The sequence below is a fragment of the Pelobates fuscus genome, chromosome 2 (genome assembly GCF_036172605.1).
Source record: "Pelobates fuscus isolate aPelFus1 chromosome 2, aPelFus1.pri, whole genome shotgun sequence".
NCBI classification, from domain to species: domain Eukaryota; kingdom Metazoa; phylum Chordata; class Amphibia; order Anura; family Pelobatidae; genus Pelobates; species Pelobates fuscus.
Genome location: NC_086318.1, coordinates 289,003,662 through 289,020,545, shown reverse-complemented (window position 1 = coordinate 289,020,545; position 16,884 = coordinate 289,003,662). Strand labels below are relative to the sequence as shown.

The window sequence follows — 16,884 nt, the reverse complement described above, 5'->3', positions numbered from 1 at the left end:
TCACTAAATGTTGAATTTGCTTTTGCAATATTATGTGATTTAATGTGACTGCATTCTGTAGTTAAAAGTAATCTATGGAATTCAATTGAAGAGTCTTGCTATTTTCATTTGAAAATGGATTAACCCCTTAAGGACCAAACTTCTGGAATAAAAGGGAATCATGACATGTCACACATGTCATGTGTCCTTAAGGGGTTAACCAAATGCAGTGGCATGCTAACTGAGGGTCAGGGCAGGGGCAGTAAATAGCTCACGGTTGAAAGGCAGCTTTGGGTGCACAGATTACCCCCCCTCTGGAAAGATCAGCCACGTGCTTACCAGTGGTAAGTGCCTGTTCCGCCAATATGCTATGAAGCTGGCGTTGAGAAGGCTGCTGGAGTCACTCTGCACTGGCTGCACAGCTTACTCATACTCCCTGTACCGATGCTGTATGTAAGTATGTGAGTATACGTGTATATGCATGTAAGTATGTGTAAATATATTTATGGCATTAGGGTTATTCGTGTTACACCTATTTTAATTTCTAAGTCCAAGTATTCTGTGTGTCCAATTGTGAATAATTTGTTTTGTATCAAAGATAACACCTATGTATAGACTCGTGTTTTACAGTATATGAAAAAGTACTTACAAATATATTTTGTCCTTTTATTATTTTAAACTACAACACCAGAAGCACCAAAATATCCATGAAATTTCTACTTGTGCTAGACTTTTGATTGCTACATTTTGGAGTATTTCCAACCACATCTTACATGCACAGAAATATATGGCACATCTACCCAATGTATTTGAAAGAACACTTGGAATCCATGGGGAACCAAGACCTTAAGGTCCTCATCTCATTTTGCTATTTAAAACAGCTCACTCCTTTATTTTTTTTCTAGGCTTGCAGATGGTCTGGACCTATTCCCTCTCCCTCGCCTTCCTTCTCTATGTCCTCTACTTATCTCTCTCTTAGTTAGTGTGTCATTATTAACAAAAATATATAAGAATTTAATCATATATGACTGAAATACTGTAGAAAAAAATAAATATTAATTATTTGAAATATCAATAAAAATCAACAAACTTTTATCTAAATTATACAAATACCTGTATCTGATTACCTTCCTTTCCCTGCTTCTCCTATATTCCAAATAAAATATTCTACTTCTAAATTGTTATGGGAGCATACTGGAGGGGAAGTCCCTATTGCGTAAAATCGGGGTCATGGGTGATGAATTGGAACTTTACTTCTGATATTATCCCATAGCCAATGAGGACACACCACTGGGGCAGCCCGTATGTAGCAAGGCTTGTTGCCTGCTTGTGAGCCACATGTAAATATATTCTACAACTAATTAGGTCATATTTTTCACTTCAGTCTCTCAAGGTACATCTCCTCAAATCACAAATTTGGCCTGTAAATGCTTATCCCATCTACCCTTGCTTCACTTTGCTTTACAGATCCCAATTCTCAAAGTGTATGAAATCATATCTAATTACTTTCGTCTTTCTAATTTCTTAATTGTTTAAATTCCGAAAAATAAGGAGAAAGTTTGAAGATGACTTCAAGGGCATCGAATAATTTTTTATTTTGGCAAGTAACTTTTATATAAATTTTAAAGTTAATGTTAATCAACATTCAGGACAATAATGTTGTTAAAGACAGTGTTTGAATCATAGCCTAGGTTAGAGGGTGCAGTGCCAGAAAGCCTACACATGTACAGATTGTTTCATCCTTAATGTGACTCTTCAACATAAGACTTCTACGAACAGCATTGTGAGGTTTGTATCTTGTACAAAGCATACGCAAAATCAATTTCAGAAAAACCTTTACTGAATGTCCAGTAAAGTTAGTGGAACATTGTTGGGCACAACTGTACATGCCATAAAAGTCAGCATGCATGATTTCTAAGAGTATTTGCACTAGGCAGAGCTCTGTTATGTGGCTCCATAGTCAATAGTTCCCTCACCCCCCTGCTCCATAGTTCCCACATTACCCTCAGTCGGCAAAATCGTCACATCCTAGTCCAATAATACAGGTGAATTGAATGATGTTACCCTAGCTTCAATCATAATACCCTCAGCCCCTTGGCCCCCATAGAAACTGCCATTCTCGGTGTTTATTGTGGCACATTTGCCTAGAGAAAGCATATGTATATCTTGTGGTATAGTAACCATCTCCCAAACCGAACCCCCATGCTGTGTGTAAAAGGCAGGCTGGTAAATTAGAATTATGAGAAAGTGAAAATGCGCACAGCTTGCCTGTCATTACGCTGTTATGAATATTAGGAGAGAAAGAGAAATCCCAAACTGGCCTATTGAGCAGCAGCCTATCTAAACATTAGCAAGGCTACAGAAGTTATATTTGTGTCAAATGGCATTTTCCTTGTATCTTTCTAAGTAGAGGTGAGGACCCAACATAAGCTAGGCTTTATTTCATCACATATGTGGTTTAAAGGGACTGTAAATGTATTATCTCATTGAAGTGGTGAGAGTGTCTGGAATTTCCTGGCGCCAGACTCATTCGGGTTAAACTGTTTTTAGTGTTTTCATGCAAAAGGAGGATTACCCAGCATCCCAACCCCTCTGTGCTGCTTGGGTTAAGGAGGGAGCATTAGCCTGAGCAGCAATGGATAGCTGTGATTGACTGAGAATATCAGATGACTGCTTTCAGTCTATCACAATGCCAATTGCTAGTATGATTTGGTATGCTCAGAAGAAAATGTGTAATCTCTGCCTTATCCATATCTCCAGTAGGAGCCAGGTTGAGGGTATCCATGGAGCTGTATTTAGTGTTAAACTGCTTGAAAATGAACAACTTTGGCACGTCTCGGTGTACTTTCGTGACAGATGTACTTTAAAGTGATCTGTTATTTGTTATGTACTTTTGCATAGAACATTTTCTCATCTATTTTTTTTTCTTCAATTATTTCTGGTTAGGTTTAAAAGAAGGAGCCCATCATAGAAGGAAGCAGTATGCAGATGGATGTAGTCTCCAGGAATTTTTTGTTATAAGTGAACTAAATCAAGTGCTGATATAAGGTAGGACATGGGTGCTCTCTATATAGATGTATACAAAGTATACTGGCCATCTATAATTTCATTTGTATAGCTTTTACTGCTATGCAGAGGTGAAAGTGGTAAAGGCAATGGAGTTAATAAACAAATTCGGGCCAATATGGCTTAAAGGAAACTTATAGTCTAGTGCAGGACTGCCATCAGAAATTTTGGGGCCCCTAACACTGCTCAAAGTCTGGTCCCCTGTGGGCCTGCCTCCAAGCCCACCCCCAAATCCCGCCTCCAAATCCCACCAGATGGGCCGAATGGTTCTTATCTGCCGTCACGTTTCTATGTTTCACCCACAGGAATACACACAAAGACACAAACACACACTGATACAAAAAGGACACAGATACACACACACACAAAGATACACACATACTGACACACACATACATACTAACAGACACACATACTGAAACAGACATACAGACATATATAGTGACATACAGACACATACTAACATACATACACACACACACACACATAAGGACATACATACATACACACACACATACATACTGACATAAACACACATACATATAGACACATACATACATTCTGCAATACATACACATATACATACATACAGATACATACATACTGACATACTTACAGACATACATACATACATACTGACATACATACATAAAAACTGACATACATACATGCTGACATACATACATGCATACTGACATACATACTGACATACACACATACATACACATACATGATACATACACATACATACTGACATACACACACACATAGCTACTTTTTCTTTGCATGAGGGTGGCTGGGGGTGATGGGAGTCGGCAGACTCTCCCGTCCTCGCGGCCTGTCTCTCTTTCTCCTCCCACGCGGAGTGAGCTGGGAGGAAGTGACCGGCTGTCACTTCCTCCCAGCAGTACTTGTGACTGCAATTTTTTGAAAGGGACCCAGCCAAAGCGCTGACCGGGACCCTGAAGATGTAGAGCCCATCGGGTGGCACTAAATGCTTGGGCCACCTGATGGGCCCTATCAACGTGTGGGTCCCGGTGCAGCTGCACCGGCGGCTGTTCCGCCGCTACATGTGGGGCCCGGGCGGCTGGGCCTCACAAGGCTGCCGGGCCCGTGAAAACCGTTGTGGTTGTCACCTCCAGATGGCGGCCCTGGTCTAGAGTATAACAATCATTATTCTGGGACTATAGTTTCCCTTCTATCACCCCATTTGCATTTTGAAAGGTAAGTTAGATAAAGATTACTTTCCAACTTTCCTGTGCCGTCCCTTTTGAAGACGTCCCAGATGAATCTGTCCCATGGCTCAGCATTGGCATGTATTTTTTTTTTTTTTTTTTATGTAATAAAATAAAGTAAATATTATTTATGTAAAGGACAGATCAAATTTTGTAGTCCATATTTATAGCTTTAGTATAAATACAGTTATTCAAGGGTGGTGGGAATAAAAAACAAATCAACATTATATTCACACTTTTGCCTGTAAAACTGTGTAAACAACTACTATAGCTAAAAATTCTTCAGAACAGATTATTTTAATAACAGGATTTCATCTGTATTTTTCTTTTTTTTTTGGCGATTACAGGTCAGATATTACAACGAGTGCATCACTGATAAAAACAGCTAAATGTTTTCAAAAAGTAGTTTTTTTAGTCTATAGGTATAAGAACAGTCCAAACCCCAAACCACCCACACAAAAGCAGGGCTAAGGGTCAGCTTGGTGTAGGACAGTGATAGGCAACCTTCAGTACTCCAGATGTTATGAACTGCACTCCCCTGATACTTTGCCAGCATACTGGCTGCATAAGCATTGTCGGAGTTATAGTACACAATATTAGGAGTGCCAAAGGTGTATGATTTCTTTAGGTGCTTATGTGCATGTGGTTAAAGTCTTTCCACACCCTTTTTTATGTCTGCATCTCTTTGGGTTTATTGACGACACCAAGAAAATGTTAGCAAAAATAACAAAGCTGTTACTATAACTGAGTTATAGTATTTTACTATTAGTAGTTTACTATTTACTAATAGTAGTTTACTATTTCACCAAAGTGTCATGTAAGCAGCTTAGTGGATAACACTGTAGGTTCGGGGCTCGCAATTAGATGGGTCAGTGTAAATTGGTCTCTGGGTAGGAATATGTGTGGTTGCATCTGAGTTGATGGGTGGTGGGGGCAAGTTGCACATTGGTTAGATGGCTGAATGTGACAAGGTAGATGTAAATGAGTCGCTATGTGAATGCATCTAATTTGGGATATGTGATTAAATGTTGAATGTGGCACAGTGGGTGGTGGAAAGTGGCATGATTCTTGTTTAATGAGTGTACATGACTGGGAGGAAAGGATGGTATGTAAGAGGTGGATGTGTTTACAGTAACTGATAGGTGACCTGTGGTGTATGCAATAGTAATTTGCTCTAAGTATATTGGAAGTGAATAGTTATTTTTTTTTTTTTTTTTGTAGGTCGGGTGTAAGTGACTGGTTGATGACTTAGTGTTATAAAAACAGGATGGATGGGTGTAAGTGACTGGGAGTGAGTGAGGATGCACAGAGTGTGTGTATGTGTCTGGAGCTTGGGGGAGGATGTGCAGAGTGTGTGTATGTGTCTGGAGCTTGGGGGAGGATGTGCAGAGTGTGTGTATGTTACTGGAGCTTGGGGGAGGATGCCTAGGGTGGGTTAAAGGGCATCTGTCACCTGCAGACTATTTTAAATATTGCAATTATTTCATCAATCTTTAAATGAAATAGATTTTTTTTTTAACAACATATATTGTATAAAAAAATTAGAGACTCATCCTTACATTTAGGATATGACAAGATGCTTCAGCCATATACATGCACCTTGGGTCAGACAGAGTTTGAAAACGGACAGTTAGTCTCTATAGTGTTTCCTGCTTCTGTCAGTTATAAAACACAAATACAGGGAGAGAACTTTGTGGGACCTGATGATATTTCTTAAACTTTCTAATAATTTTAATAATATAACAAATCATTGTGTATATTTTTGTATCACAATGAAATTATATTTTTGCTTTTATTTAGAGTCCTATCAAGATCAAGTCACATAAGGACATGAGGAAAAAGCTAAAACTGGAACTGAGGAAACATCCGGTTTAAACATACATATGATAAGATAGACTTTACACAAGCATGCATAAAACAGACATGGAAAATGTAATACGTAAACTATGGTGAATCACAAATAACACGATTATTTTAAAGGTGACACTTGGAAGAGATTACTGTGTATAAAGACATTTCTCTTTTCTAAAGCTTTTATGAATTTTGAGCATTACATTGGCTATGAATGCTATGTTTGATGAAATAATGGGTTTATAGCTTGTGAAAACAAAGGGTGTAGTAAATTGTAAAAATGTCACAAAACTTCCTCAATTGAGAGATGTATATAATTATACCGCTCCCGAAAAAAAAAGAGGAAGCACAAATATAGTGCAATATTGTAAAGTATCTAGAATACAAAGTGATGAAGCTATACATTTCCACTCAAATACATGGACCCTTTTGCAGAATCCACTTTACTTAATAGTGAATGGAACAAATTTAATCAAGTAAATAAAATACAATATCAAAACAACTAAATAGCTATGCAACATATAGTCCTCAGTAACGCAATGCATTTCACTGGATGTTCAGCTTCATCAGTTGGTTAATTATGCTGTCCATGGGAGTCCCTTATAAAACACTTGCAATTTGAAGATGCAATCATCATTTCCTACCAATCAGAGCAAAGTGTGGGCAATGAACTGGCATTCGGCTCATATTGTTGTTCATTTGACGTTTTCTGGAAGTGACTTGTGAGAAGAGTGAAATCAGCCGGCAAGCACCCAAGGTCAGTGGCGTCACGCCATGGGCCCCCCTACATCATGCAGTGCCCCCCCCCCCCCAATTTAAATTGAAGTCGGGAGCACTGCGGCTTCCTTCACAAGCTGCAGGGGCACAGCACAGGGGAGAGACCAAGAGAGGAAGCTCAGCTCTGAACAGAAGCATCCAGGCAATTCCTGGTAAGTTTTAATCAGTCTCTGTGTGTGTGTGTGTGTGTGTGTGTGTGTTGGGGGTTGGGGGGGCCAGTCTGTCTGTGTGGGGAGGAGGGGTTCAGTCTGTGTCTGTGGGGGGGTCAGTTTGTGTGTGTAGGGATCAGTCTGTGTGTGGGGGTTCACTCTGTGTCTGTGGGGGTCAGTTTGTGTGTGTAAGGGTGTGGAGGGGATCACTCTGTGTGTGTGTCAGTTTGTGTGTATGGAGATCAGTCTGTGTGGGGGGGTTAGTCTGTGTGTGTGGAGGGGGCAGTCTCTGTGTGTGGGGGGTCAGTATGTGTGTGTGAGGGGGTCAGTCTGTGTGTGTGTGTGGGGGGTCCGTCTGTGTGAGTGTGTGCATGGATCAGTCTGTGTGGGGTGGATCAGTCTGTGTGTGGAGGGCGGTCAGTTTGTGTGTATAGGCAATTCTGTGTATGGGTCAGTCTGTGTAGGTGTGTGCATGGGTCAGTCTGTGTGGGGTGGATCAGTCTGTGTGTGGGGTGGGTCAGTCAGTCTGTGTGTGTGGGGGGGGTCAGTCTGTGTATGTATGGGTATGTATGTACATCTGTGTAAGGGAGCAGTCTGTGTGCGTGTATGAGTCAGTCTGTGTGTGGGGGGCAGAGTATGTGTGTGTGTGTGTGTGGGTCTGTCTGTGTACGTGTATGGGTCAGCCTGTGGGTTTGTATGGGTCAGTCAGGGTTTAAATGGGTCAGTCTCTGTAAATGCTTGAGCTCCAAGAGACAGAACTCTCATCTCGTGACCTCCCCTGTACCGGATGGATAGGCAGCCTTCTCAACCACCATTGTCACTAAACAGTGTGCAAGGGAGCAGAGAGGAACTGCACGAAGGTTACTTCTCCCTCACGTCTCCATGCTCCCCGCGGCGGCCAGCTCTAATATTTCTGGCACGGCTTAGTAAAGGGCTGACAAATGCCAGGCACCAAGGCGAAATGTCTAGTCGCCATGGCGACCTAGCGCCGGGAATTTATCGAGCCCTATGTACAATCTGCTCCACCTACATACACACTACATCCCCTATACACAAAGTAGATCCTGTATAGACATACACTGCAACACCTACACAGACTACATTCCTGACGTGCACTAAATCCCCTGTACACAAACACACACTACATTGCCTAAAATCTCACAGTCTCTACAGCCCATATTCACACACTCACTACATCCCCTATACTCATAATATGACCCCTATTCACACTACAGCTCCTATAAACTCACAGACTCTCTACAGTCCCTAGACATGCAAATACATACCCCTGCAGCCTCTAACCACACGTATTACGCTACAAACACAACACAACCGAAATGACCTACTTACACAATCCCACAAGCAGTCTCCAAACACATTCACAATACACTTTCCTGGCCCTTTCGTCCTTTAGTATCCCTCTTATGGAGACACCAGTAATGAGTCACAAGCAAACACAAGCGCAATCTATGCATGTGCTGCCCATGAAGATCATTGAACTTACATGCACACTTTGAGGAGAGAGCATGCTTGTCATTGGTGATTACACAACACACCTTCTCTCTGGCCCCAGCACCTACCAGTGGGCAGCTCTGATTAAAAAATGCCTGGGCATAATTTTTCCCAGGTCCACTCTAATAACCAATACAGTGAACTTTATTCATTATGGTGCTTAATGTGCTCCTTTAATGTAAAATAATACTGTATTGTTAATTAGCATCTAAACAGTCTTATAACAGTTTCATTGGAAGTATTATAAATGCATACATACAATTTATTAATGACAATATCTGGGGTCATCACAAGTATTCTGCATAATATGGGTAAAAATAAGTCAACAAACATGCACTTCATCATAAATGTGCGCAGTACATTACATTAGGATAAAGTGAGCCAGATAAAGTAGCAAGCAAGCCACACACAGAAGGTGTGATGTGACCACACGTACAGTACCAAAACCGGCAGTGGCGTACACATGACCTATGGGGACCCGGTGCGAAAATTGATCCGTGGGCCCCCCCCTCACGCTTACTCTGCGCAGGCCGGAGCCACAACACATGGTGGCGGGCACCTGGTCGCAGGGGTTGCAGGGTTGCGACCCCTGCGACCGCGGTATGTACACCAGTGCATGCAGATGCACACACACTTACTCCTTAAGGACCAAACTTCTGTAATAAAAGGGAATCATGACATGTCACACATGTCATGTGTCCTTAAGGGGTTAAAGGACCACTACAGACACCTAGATCACATCAGCTCAATGAAGGGGTCTGGGTGTGAGGTCCCTCTAGTTTTAACCCTGCAGCTAAAAGTGTGTTTCACTGAGGGTTAATCAAGCCTCTAGCGGCTGTCTCACTGACAGCCGCTAGAGGAGCTTCCGCGATTCTAAGACACTGAACGTCCATAGGAAAGCATTGAGTAATGCTTTCCTATGGGCGGTTTGAATGCGCGCACGGCTCTTGCCGTGCATGCGCATTCGGAGCTGAGCGGCGGAGGGATCCCCAGCGCCAAGGAAGTCCGGCGCTGGAGAAAGGTAAGTGCTGAAGACACACACACTCTCTCACGAACAGACGCATACACACTAGCTAACAGACACACACATTTACTGACAGAGACACACTCAGCGACAGACATACATACACACTCACTTACAAAACATACACTCTCACTGACAAACACACACTCACTAACAGACATCAAACAGACTCACTAACACAAACACACTCAGTAACAGACACACACAGTAACACTCACTAGCAGACACACACTCACTGACACTCACACTAACACACACACTAACACTCACAGTAACACTCACAGTAACACTCACAGTAACACTAACACTCACAGTAACACTAACACACACACACTAACACTCAGAGTAACACTAACACACACTAACACTCACAGTAACACTAACACACACACTAACACACACAGTAACACTAACACTCACAGTAACACTAACACACACACACAATAACACTGAGTAACACTAACACACACACTAACACATTTTTTTTTTATTTAATCCCCCCAGCCTCCTTACCTTTTGGAGTGCTGAGGGGATTCCCTGGGGTCCAGTGGTGCTGCTGGGCTCCTGGGGGGCCGGTCAACCGGCGGGCAGGCAGGCTGGCGGGCGCGCGAAGTGCTTCCTCTTCAGCTCCCTCGCGCGCCACGTACTGATACCGGCGCTGGAAGATGATGTCATCTTCCGGCTCCGGTATCACTGCGCGAGGGAGCTGAAGAGGAAGCACTCAGGGGAGAGTGCTCCTTCGCGTGCCCGCCAGCCTGACTGCCCGCCGGGTGTAAGCAGGGCCAGCCTCGGGGGGGCCGGAGGTGGCCGGCTCCTGGGCCCCCCAGGAGAAGAGGCTGGCCCAGTGCGTACATACCGGGTCTGTACGCCACTGAAAACCGGCAAAGGCTGAATCAAACAGCGGAACACAGAAATGCCAGCACCCATAGACAGGCCAATATGAATAAGTCTCTCCAGTATCCTCCGGACAAATTAGTGAGCAAATTAGGTGGACAAGTTAAATCCAATTTAACAAAAGAAAATATGAAAGTCTGTGAGCTTTGAAATTGTTATTTAGTGAACTGAGTGTTGTATAAATTGGCCCCAGTGTGCTCTGTCTGTCTGTCTATCGATCTTATCTATATATTGAGATTGATTAACAGGGACTGGCAGGGAAGGGGTTAACACTGGGTAGTGTTAGGAAAATGTATTACCTGCATTACAGGGAGGGAGAAGAGCTCATATGGGCTCTAGCTGCGGTGCAGTCTGTTGTGAGAGCATTCCATACATTAGACATGCCATTCCATTGAAATAGGTACATTTCTTTCAGAGACTGGGAATCAGGAACATGCTGAAAGGTGGTGGCTAAGGAGGCTGGGTTACACTGCTGAAAATGTCAAAACATTTTACAGCACTGTAAGAAAACTTTACAGAATTGAAATAAAATAAACTAACTAGAGGTATTTCAGCTTAATAGCTTTAATTTAAGCTTAACTTGTTTAGCTGCCTGGAGTGCCCCTTTAATGTGAGAATTCTAGGTGAATCAAAATAGCCCAAACTGGAAAAATTCAGCTATGCTTTCCGTTTGGTTACTCTGATTTTAAATTTTAAATTCATGTTGAATTCTCACTTTAGTAACTAACCTAACTAAATCTCAAAATGAAGTGTGGATATTCTACACAATACATGTGAGGAGGCGAGGGGTTGATGTTATGTTGAGGTGTGATTCCCATTATTTTTGTATTTTTATTGAATTTTTAATAAAGTGAATTTCATATGAATTTGAATGACGCTATTTTATAAACTATGCTGGGAGTCTTTCAGAAATTTTACAAATGTACATGATTGCAAAATGTGGATCACGTAAATGAATCTATAATCTGTAACCAGTACATTTATGCAGTGGGGGGTCTGTATTATGTTTCCTTTCTTTTTAGTCTATTAAGTATTCAAGAAATTAAAGTCACTTTGAAATCATGTTTCAAAACTAAATGATACACTGCAAAAGCGATATACTCTGGGAAAATAAATATCAGAATTCATCATACCACTTTTGGCACCATAACTCTTAATATTATTAAAGATGTTGTAATGCACACAAACTGTCTCTGTAATCTCAGCTTTTACAAATGCAATTTTTCTCTCTCGGTTTAAAACAGAGCTTGTAGCCAGTGGGGGCTTGTCCATAGGAGCACTAAGATCACCACACTAGATAATTATTATAATAATAAAATAAAATGTATTGCCAGTGGGAAATAGTTAAATTGCAAATGTCCAAAAAAATGGGATATATACTACTTTTTCGCTCATCCCTACAAATCCAAATTCAATATCTCTTTGATGATCCACGTGGACACTGTTATATAGTCTCCTGAACCATTCATGGTGTTGATATAACATTGGTCAGTATTTATTTACCACCTGAAGATCCCTTTGCAACATTGGACAGAGCGCTGTGCAGGTTTCCCCAGACAGGACAGGCAAACTCATAGTATGTGACAAATTACATTTTTTAAGTGGTCCATCTTTGGATGCCTCGGATTTCTATTCCTTGGCCGCCTGGAAGGCAGCAAAAAAAGGTAAGCTGCAGGTTTGGAACACTGATACATGGGCATGGTCTGTATAGCACATGGTGGATATTGGATCCAGGGTCATAAGATTATACATATTATTCTCATGTGCATGATAACTCATTGATTTTTCGTTTTTTATAGACCATACCCTTCTTTACAATTCAGAGTCTCTCTCAATAGGACCTATTATGTGGATTGACGAGAGTCCATTACTGATAAGTCCCACTTTAACAAAACTTGCAAAACCCTTTACACATTGGAAAATGGATGATAGTTTACTCCAATGTTGCAAAAGCAGCTTTCAATAGACACTGAAAGTCAGTTTACAGGAACAAAGCATACAGGAGCTAAACAGGGGTACAGCTATACTGCGGTCAGTTCTACATGGTTTTACACTTAAAGCAGATTTTTAATCTAATGGAAAGAAGACTTGTTGCCTCCTCGCACACAAATTGAGGAAATAACAAGCCTCCACTTTTGTAGTCTATCTAACAAATGACCTGCAAGAAATGGCGAACATCTGCTCTAGATTTTATGCTTCCCTCTATAACTTCTTGAAACAATGCCTACTTCTGACACTATTTCTAGTTACCTTCAAGATATTTATCTACTCACAATTAGCAAAGCCCAAATCCAAGCTTTATCTAAACCCATAGATGAGGAAGAAATTACAAGGGCAATCAGGGCAATGCCCCAGGGGAAAGTGTTGGAACCTGATGGGTTCACATCCCTTTATTTATTTATTTATTTATGTATTTATTTATTTTTAAACATTCTTTATTTTTCAGTTTTTGCACATTGTTTCTTACAGATATCACACATAGTATTCAACAGCGGGGGTGTACACCGTAAAATGTTGGGGGGTACAGAAAAAAGAGGGTGGGGTAGAGGCAAGTTACAGAATAGAGATAATTGTCACAAGCATCACATTTCTGGGTGAGAGCCTTTCGTGCCCACCTGGCCTTGGTTGGTCGGCTGGTGATGATAGTGTGTGGTGCTGGTTACCTGTCGCCCCTTGCCTTTGCCGTTAGTTAGGTGAGGGTATTAACTAATGGGGCTTTGGTGGTGGGTTTTCGGAGGTGTGGTCTCTTGGTGTTCGCCAGTGTTCCCAGCGTTAGGTGGCTCGAGTAGAGTTCCGTTCACCTGGTACGTGCGATGTCAGCTCTGGGGCTGTTTGTTGGGTTATTTGCATGCTCAGTGAGTACAAGTGTAAGGTGTGATGTCTCTATCCGCGGGGCATGGGTGTGGGTAAGTGGTTGTCCTGGGTCCCTCCCATAAGGGGGATGAAGTGGGTCTTGGGTGGAGGTATCTCCTTGACCTGCGAGCGTGTCAAGAGTGTTGGGTCTCTGCCCTTCTGTTAGTATTGGCATCATGGGCTCGGTGTATGTGTGGCAGTGCTGTATCTGCGTTGGTGGGGTGGCTGGTAGGGTACAGCAGGAGAGGGGGTGGGGTGGCAGGGTTGGGAAGGTAATTTCAGGTTCTCGGAGGTCGCACGGCCGCGCCCCTTTTATGTTCTTAATGTTAGATTGGGGTTGACAGCTCAGTGAGTCGGGGTCCCAAATCTTGTCGCAGTGGGATGTGGTGTCGTGAATGAGGGCCGACATGCCGTCCATCTTTTTTTAACCTCCGCTATAGTTGGGACTGTCTACGCCCCAGTGTGTGGCTTTGGACCTCCTGGTTGCTAGTTTGGCTAGTAGTTTATTTTGCGCTCTGGGTATTTCTTTCAATGGTTTGGATAGCAGCCATAGCCAGGCGTCCTTTGGGATAGTGTCATGTAGGATTTTCGATGCTAAGGTCACTGTGTCTGTCCAGATTTGCAGGGCGGGATTAACATAGGGGCTGATTTTTTTTACACACACTACTCTTAGGTTTGCCACCTGACTGGTATTTTACCAGTATTTGAAGCTGCCTGGCCGTGCCGGTATTGCAGTAATACCGGCAATACAAATGCAGGTATTTTTCTCATCATAAACGGAGATTACTCTGTAATACCAGCACTAACCAGTAGGGGTCACTGTGTGTGGAGAGAGGCAAGGATAGAAATTACAGCATATCCCTCCCTGCCTCTCTCTACTCACTGATCCGCAGGGGAGCAGCTACAGAGCACAGAGAGTCCAGACAGCAGTTCCCAGCCTACAGAGACAGCCTACAGCTCAGGTAAGTGACGGATGGGGGGTAAGGCAGCAGGGAGACATGAGGACACTAAAAAACTAGGGGACACTGTGAGATATGGGGATGCTGAGACACATGGGGACATTGGGAGACACACTGAGACACATGGGACACCGTGTCCCCATGCCTCCAAGCCAGTGTCCCTATTGTCTCAGTGTCCCCTAGTCTCCCAGTGTCTATGTCCCCATGTCTCTCAGTGTCCCTAGTGTCTCAGTGTCCCAGTGTCCCCAAATGTCTGTGTCCCCATGTCTCCCAGTCAGTCCCCCTAGTGTCTCAGTGTCCCCATGTCTCCCAGTGTCCCTATGTCTCCCAGCCAGTGTCTCTAGTGTCTGTGTCCCATGTCTCTCAGTGTCTCTAGTGTCCCCAAATGTCCCCATGTCTCCCAATGTTCCCAAGTGTCTCTATGCCTGTGTCTCCATGCCTCCCAGCCAGTGTCCCTAGTGTCTCAGTATCCCCATGTCTCTCAGTGTCCCTAGTGTCCCCATGTCTTCCAGTGTCTGTGTCTCCATGTCTCTGTGTCCCTAGTGTCTGTGTCCCCATTTCTCCCAGTGTCCCCATTGACTTCCTGCTTCACTGGACACTGCTGTTAGGGGGGTGGATTTACTTGAAAGATTAAAGCATAAATTCGAGAGAGATTAGCATAGAGTATGTGTTTTCTTAAAGCTGCATCCTTTGAGTTTCCCTCCAACACCATCTCCATTAGATACTTGACGCTTGAGAGGTATAACTGTTTTAGTGTCTATGGTCGATAAGATTCTTGTCATGACTGCTAGTGTGGTCCAGCATGCAGACTATGTAACATCTACATAGAGAGAACAGAAAATGATAAACTGTAAACCGGTCCTTAGAATGGCCGGACTAATACGTTAAAAACAGAGAATTGTCAAGGGAGCCAGAAATATACAATACCATTTAACAAGCCAAGTCAGGGAAGCCAGGCATCAGAATAGTCAAGGTCAAAATACTGGGAATATCAAAAACAGGACAAGAAGACGCACTCTCAGGATTCAGGAACCAGGAACGAAAACCACGACAGGGCAATAACCTAGGTTAAATATCCCTCTGGCCTCTGACTGCAGAAAGTGTGTGTGTGTGACCCTGGGGGGCAGAGCTATATCTGGTTGCGACCGCGTGTTCGGCACCATCTTGAACCCAGGCAGGCAGCCAGGAAAACCTGGCAGAGCGGCTACTGACTTGCCCCTTGACCCTGATCATCAAGTAAATACGCTATTTTTGATTGTGCATTTACTTGCCGGAGTTTAGATGCCAAAAGAGTAGAGGCCCTGTTGCCTTTTAAGTAAAATGTTTTCCTGAGACGTCTCACCATAAGAGATGTACGATCTAAATTAATTTTGTTAATTTTAGTCTTAATTTCTCCTATCATTACTGATAGGGAAGACGAGGGGCCAAATTTATTAGCCTGGTTCAAATTGTACAGTTCTTTTTCCAATGTTCTTAAATTATTGCTATTAATTTTCTTCAGGTGAGACGCTCTAGAAATAAAATGACCTCGTAACACAGCCTTATGCGCATTCCAAGACACCTCACCAGGAACCTCGGGTGAGGCATTTTCCCAAAAATAATCGCTCAAGGCTTTCTCCGTCAATGATCTGTTCACAACATCATTTAATAATCGCCTAATTTCCAGGTTCTATTCGGGGCTGAAGAAACAATTTCGTCAATATGCATTATGATTGGAGCATGGTCAGACCAGTTAATGTCTAAGATATCAGATTTCAAGATGTGCGCGATTAAAGCGCTCTGGACCATAAACCTATCCAGCCTGGAATACATATTTTTAGATGCAGAATAATACGTAAAATATCTTTCATTCTCATGCATCAGTCTCCAGGAATCATATAAACCACATTCAATCATGTATCTGGAACATTTGTTTGCTAATCTGCCGCTGTCCCCTCTATGTTGTTGATCACTGTCTTCCCTAGCATTATCCAATTCACCGTCCATAACAAAATTCGTATCGCCACACATTACCAAGCTGCCTCTCACATTCTCATTCACTAAGTCCATCAATTTCCTAAAGAACTGCAACTGACCGGTGTTGGGAAAATACATGTTCACTATAGTGTTAAGTGAACCTATCCATATTAAATACCTCCCGTCATCATCCGTCATTCCTTTGTTCATCGAACATGCTACATTCCTGTGGAAGAAAATCGATGCACCTCTAGACTTGGATTTATAAGTGCTATGATATTGGACTGGGAAAAGCTTTGACATAATCTTATGTTTTTTATCATTTTTAAAATGCGTTTCCTGTACACAGATGACATCTGATTTGTTGGATTTTGCTTCTTTAAATAGTAAGCGTCTTTTGTGGGCGGTGTTCAGGCCTCTCACATTAAATGACATCTATTTTAAAACCATAATTTATGGAACAGCAATGCTTGATAAAGAGTAAAAGAACATTCAACTTTGTGAGAGTCCGAACAACCGCCTTCCAATGAAGAAACATCCAACAATACTGTCACAACAAACTCTAGTTGTGTACATGTGTGTACAGGAATAAATAAACAGATTTGTGCAAGTCGCTGATGCCACATAAT

At 42.5% G+C, this 16,884-nt stretch overlaps 1 long non-coding RNA gene across 1 annotated transcript in view; it reads left to right on the top strand.

The window, feature by feature from the left end:
• LOC134585784 (uncharacterized) overlaps positions 1 to 6,453 on the top strand; it is a 171,780-nt gene extending 165,327 nt beyond the window's left edge. Inside the window, exons 2-3 of the long non-coding RNA XR_010086545.1 lie at positions 2,926 to 3,027; positions 6,081 to 6,453. This is a non-coding gene — a long non-coding RNA (uncharacterized LOC134585784). The remainder of the gene's footprint in view (positions 1 to 2,925; positions 3,028 to 6,080) is intronic.
• Positions 6,454 to 16,884: the final 10,431 nt, after the last annotated feature.